The sequence below is a fragment of the Adiantum capillus-veneris genome, chromosome 17, assembly GCF_014529385.1.
Source record: "Adiantum capillus-veneris isolate H3 chromosome 17, ASM1452938v2, whole genome shotgun sequence".
In the NCBI taxonomy this organism is placed as follows: Eukaryota; Viridiplantae; Streptophyta; class Polypodiopsida; order Polypodiales; family Pteridaceae; genus Adiantum; species Adiantum capillus-veneris.
The window spans coordinates 131879730-131885741 of NC_140947.1; the positions used below are offsets into that span (position 1 = coordinate 131879730).

General features: G+C 47.4%; 1 pseudogene; it reads left to right on the forward strand.

The window, feature by feature from the left end:
- Positions 1–5630, forward strand: part of LOC147438100 (uncharacterized) — an 18689-nt pseudogene extending 13059 nt beyond the window's left edge.
- Positions 5631–6012: the final 382 nt, after the last annotated feature.

Below are 6012 nucleotides of genomic sequence, written 5' to 3' on the forward strand. Positions count from 1 at the left end.
ATTGGTGAAAGCAAAGTCACTCTCCTTGGCCATGTAATTTCAGCAAAAGGGATTGAGGCTGACCCTAGCAAGATTCAAGCCCTGGTATCTCTATCGTCACCCTCCACCGCTAAGCAGTTGGTTTCTTTCCTTCAGAAGGTAAGATATTTAAGCAGGTTCATTCACTTGCTATCTCAAGTGGTCCTCCCTCTACAACAAATCACCCAAAGGGATGTCTTCTCATGGAGTGAAGAAAATAAGCAGCAATTTACCGAGGTAAAGCAAGTCCTAGCTAAGCTTCCCACCATTTCACCCCCTAAGTGGGATGAGCCATTTTATGTGAACCCTAGTGTAGGAAGTGATACACTCGGAGCGGTGCTAATGCAAAAGGACCCCCAAACTTCTTTCATGCGTCCTATTTACTTCTCTAGTCGTGTCATGACCCCGTTGGAAAAGGGATTTACCAAAGTAGAACACATGGTTATGGCATTAATATTTGCTACCACAAAGTTCCACTCCTGTCTCCTACCTAGACCCTTTGTAATCCTGACAATGGAAGAGGTTTTCCCATATGTAATGCGACACATGGATGTCTCATCTAGGATCTCTAAGTGGCTAATTAGATTACAAGAGTTTGACTACACCATGCAAGTAGAAAAATCCACCAGGGCTAGTTTAGCGGGAATTCTCACTCATCGCCACTATGAGAAAAAGTTGAAGGTCAACACGGAAGCAAAGGAAGAAACACCAATGGTAGAGAATCCTAGGCTAGAAAGAGCTCACTCTCTTTTCTTTGACGGAGCATACAAGAGAACAATGGACCAGTCTGCAACTAGCATAGTCATTTTCAATGAGCAACAAGAAAGAGTATTCTCCATCGGGCAGTTATTACACTCCCACTCCAACAATGAAGCAGAATATGCAGCCCTAATTCTTGGGTTGGAACAATGTATTTCACAAGGAATTCAATGCCTAGATGTGTTTGGCGATGCTTTGATTTTGATAAAGCAGATAAACGGCACTTGGGTTTGTAAAAAGTAGGTTTTACTTGGTCAACTACGCCAAGTTAAGGATCTTCTAAGGAAATTTGAATATCAGTGAAAGTATTTCATGTCCCCATAGCAGAAAATCAGAAGGCAGATGCTCTAGCCAAAGAAAGAATACAAGACTTTCCCGTAGGAGCAATCAAACTGAAGCTACCCCTCTTTCAAGGTAGTGATGCTATGCCTGATATCGTCAGCTTTCTAGATACAGGAGAATGTCCGAAAGGATACACCAAAGGCCAGAAACAGTGGCTCGTAAGGAAGGCTACCAGATACCGCCTTGTAAACGACCACTTGTATTGTAAGGGCAAGGATCAGATTCTCAGGCGGGTGCCAACCTCCTGTGAGATCACAGAGGTAGTTTCAAGTTTCCATGATGGCGTCTGTAGTGGTCATTTTGCTCTAGATATCACCAGTAGGAAGATTCTACAAGCAGGATACTCTTGGCCTAGCTTGAACAGGGATGTACACCATTGGTGTAAAACATGCAAGGCTTGTCAAGTGGCCAGTGATCGCACATTAATCTATGAGCCACAAACTCCTATCATCTCATATGGTCCGTTTGAGAAATGGGGAATAGATGCAATCGGTCCTTTACCAAGGGCCCAGTCAGGTAAATTGCACATCATAGTGGGTGTAGACTACATGACTCGATGGGGACAGAAGCAACAGCCACCACCCGCATTACAGCCCAAGAGGTAGCAAAGTTCATTTTTAAACAAATCTGTTGCCATTTTGGCACTCCTCTAGAGGTAATATCATGTAGAGGACCAAGTTTCAGAGGCGATCTTGTGGCAGAACTGATGAAAAAGTTAGGCATCACACGCCGACATTCCACACCATACTATCCACAGTGCAATGGTCTAGTAGAGAAGATAATTGGAATGATTTGCAAAATCATCACAAAGCATGTGAAAAATCACACAGGAGACTGGGACAAACATCTCATGGCAGCTCTTTGGGCCTACCGAACGACGTTCCGAACATCACTAGGTTTCACCCCTTTCCATCTAGTTTATGGGAAGGAGGCAATGCTACCCATTGAGGTACAGATAGCCAGCTTACGAGTCTTGGCTAGCCAGATACAACGCCCAATTGTAAATCTCCGAAACCACATCCTGGATCTAGAGATGCTTCAACTAGATAGGGAAGAAGCAATCAATCACTATGCAACGCAGGCAGAACGACGTCGGCTCACTTTCAATCAAGGGCTTAAAGAGAAGGGCCTGGAAAAAGGTATGTTAGTACTGAGATACGACAACAGATTTGACACCAGAAAGGACAAGAAATTTCAACCACATGGGAAGGACCATTCATCGTCAAGAAACGCTATGACAGCGGTAGCTATAAGCTGATAGAAGCATATGGGAGAATTAACAAGACTAGAGTCAATGGATGGAGGCTGAAAAGGTATTTTCTTAGGTTTGACCCAGAGTTCATGCTAGACATTCCAGAAGAGGGAGAACCCTCTAACTCCACAACTAAAGATGCAAAGGAAGGGCTAGAAGCATGAATGCCTCTAGCCAGATGGGAGGGCTAATGATGGTCGGCTTTCGAAACCGTGACCATGAGAACCATACTCTAAGGAAGGGAAGGCTTGTTACCAAAAGAAAAAAAACAACAAAAAAAAGAAGCTCTTACCATTCACCATACCCCCCCCCCCCCCCCCCCCCCCCCCCCAAGGTAACCACTAGCGGGGTGCCGCCAATTTGTCCACACATCTCTCCATTACCACGAGGAGACGAACCCCTCTCTCCTACTGCCCGGCTCCGCCAATATTCCCTCCCTCTCTCCTACTCTACCGCTGCATCACCCGGCCCGGTAGGTGCATTGGTGCCTCTGTCACATCCTCCAGCGGGCCGCCATAGATATTATCCTCTCTCTCTCTCTCTCTCTCTCTCTCTCTCTCTCTCTCTCTTCCAAATATTCCCCTCCCTCTCTCTGATTGTCCACAACCCCAGCCCTGGCAGCCGACATACCCCCCCCCCCCCCCCCCCCCTTTTCTTCCTGGCGGACAACCTCCTAATATTCCCTCCCCCCCTCCCACCTAGCCCTAACTCTAGCTCTCTCTCACTCTCTCCTTTAGTAAGGCCTCACGGTCCTTAGGAAAGGCCATCTCTCTCTCTCTCTCTCTCTCCCTCTCTCTCTCTCTCTCTCTCTCTCCTCTCTCTCTCTCTCTCTCTCTCTCCTCTCTCTCTCTCTCTACACAACACTGTCTCCCTCCCTTATCCTCTCACCCCCCCCCCCCTCACAACCTCACATTCCCCTCTCTCGCCCTCTCTTTCCTTGGTGGGAACCACCACTAAGCCACAAAAAATCTCTCTCCCTATAACATTCTCTCTCTCTCTCTCTCTCATCTCTCTCTCTCTCTCTCTCTCTCTCTCTCTCTCTCTCTCTCTCTCTCTCTCTCTCTCTCTCTCTCTCTCTCTCTCTCTCTCCTCTCTCTCTCTCTCTCTCTCTCTCTCCTCTCTCTCTCTCTCTCTCTCTCTCTCTCTCTCTCTCTCTCTCTCGTTGACTACATACCCCCCCCCCCACTGTCTGGCCCTATGTCAGCTACTCCATCCGGGCCTCGCGCGACCCACACCCACCCGTGCGTTCTCGACAGTACACCGCCCCCCCCCCCCCCCCCCCCCCCCCCCCCCCCCCCCCCTCCCCCCCTCCCTCTCCCCCCCCCCCCCCCTCGCACCACCTCATTCCCCCTCTCGCGCTCTATACACAGCCCGCAGGCGGCTCTGTGTGTGTGTGTGTGTGTGTGTGTGTGTGTGTGTGTGTGTGTGTGGGTGGGTGGGTGTGTACAAGCCGGTAGGCGGTGCGCTTTCACCTCCAACACACACACACACACACACACACACCTCACCCACACACACATGCGCACCCACCCCATTCACCTCACCCCCCTCCGCCTCTGCCTCGCCGAAAAAACCAAAAATAAAAATAAAAATATATAGATACTATAACCACACACACACACACCCCCGTTCCCATGTACGGACACGCACACACACACACATATACACATACACCTACCCACCCATACATACATACACACACACGCATAAAAGCACACACCAAACTACAAAAAAAGTTAAAAAAATGAAAGATCCATTGGCATCGACACCATCCACAGAAGAAAGCGGCCCACAGCGTGCGACACCGACAACAAAAAGAACAAAGGCTTCGAAGGCATGCCCCAGCCGACCCCAAAAAGACAAACGTGCTACACCGACGCACCGGCAACACACCATTCGCCGGCATCACGCAACCACGACACCATTTTCAGTAAACCGTAGGTTATCATCATCATTTTTTTAGTTTTCACCCAAGCCATGTAAAATTCCCAAATTGTAAATTCCCTCTCTCTAGGTGATGGTCACAAAGGCCCACCTAGAGGTTTTCATTTTTTAATAACTCCCAAGACAAAGCAATGGCCAACCACACTGGGCCCACCGCCTTGCTTTGTCTCCCCAATTAGCTTACCCTAATCAAACCGGGATTACCCTAATCCAAGCAACCAACACCTATAAAAGCACACTAAGAGGTCACTATCATGGGGGGGGGATTCATGAGAGGTCACTTGGTAGAGTTTTAGTGGGAAGAATTGACACTATTGGCATCACGGCGATGGGACTTGTGTGATGGTTTGCTTTGGGAATTGCACCATGTGAAGGGAGCTACGTCCACCTCTCGACTCCAATGGTCGATGCACACACACATACACGTTCTTGGTAGCAAGTTTCACAATCATCGAGTCGTCTTTAGAGAACGCACCAAGTAGATTCACCATCTCTTCTCCCTACCCCTCTATCACCACGGTGTGCCACCTCGCCGGAAGGAGGGTCATTGTAAATACTGCAAGGAATAATTCTCCCTCACACCTCCGAGGGTTTTTATCATTTGTCAATCTCTCTCTCTCTCTCTCTCTCTCTCTCTCTCTCTCTCTCTCTCTCTCCGTGTGTGTAAGTTTGCAGTGTTCACATCACCGTGGTCTACATCCTAACCGCTCAAAGCTAGGTGGTGCCCCCTGTTCGCTTTACCGTGACCGGCTCGAGGCGTGCCATCGGCCCCCGGCGTTTTAGAGCCGTCGGGGTTTGGGTGTCGCTTTGCTCCCGTCACACCATGAAGGCAGATGCTACCTGATCCAAACCCTATAAAAGGTGAGCTTGTAAAGCTCACTTAGCATTGGTAGTGTGTGTGTGTACTTGGGTGTAATAGTCTGTACATAGGACTGTATATGTCCTTTCCTACTTAGAGGTAGTGTTAAGTATCGGATCTATGGCAAAGGGCAAGGAGAAGCAGGCCATTGTGGAGCTGGCCGCTCCAACTCAATCTCAGGTGAATTTTGGCATTAAAATGGACTACTGTCCAACCGTTTGATGGGTTGTGATTCTCTATTTGGTATTCCTCATGCATATGCCACTAGAGATACTTGAATGGAAACTTATGTGGTATCATTTTAGTATTTACTGTTGTCCGAATGGTGTGGATTGATTCACTTGTAGTTATGGTACTATTCCTCATGAATAGATTGTAATGTCACTTTTACTGAGCCTTTTATGTTTATTGCTTGGTTGGTTTATTCACCTGTAGGAAATGTTTCCAATTTATTGATGAATCATTAAGAAGTGCAACCGTTTGTATCTGTGGCCTTGGTTTGTGGTTTCCTTTCAAAAGTGTAGGGTTTTTTGTCGATACACATATATGGTCTTGTCATTTGGCTTGGGTGGTTTTAACATTGAAGGAGGGTATCATCCTGATATGCTGGATGAATGGTGCCCTAAAAAAGCTTAAAATTAGGATTGAAGGTCTTCTTAACATTTGGTGAAGGACCCTATATGGTAATGTTGACCTACTTGTTGGGTGAGAAACATCGGCATGGCATAGATATGTAGCGATCATCGGCATGGCATAGATATGTAGCGATCATAGGCATGGTTTTTCATTAAATGAGGTATCCTCTTGCAATATTGGAGGATGTTACCTTGATCCTTTG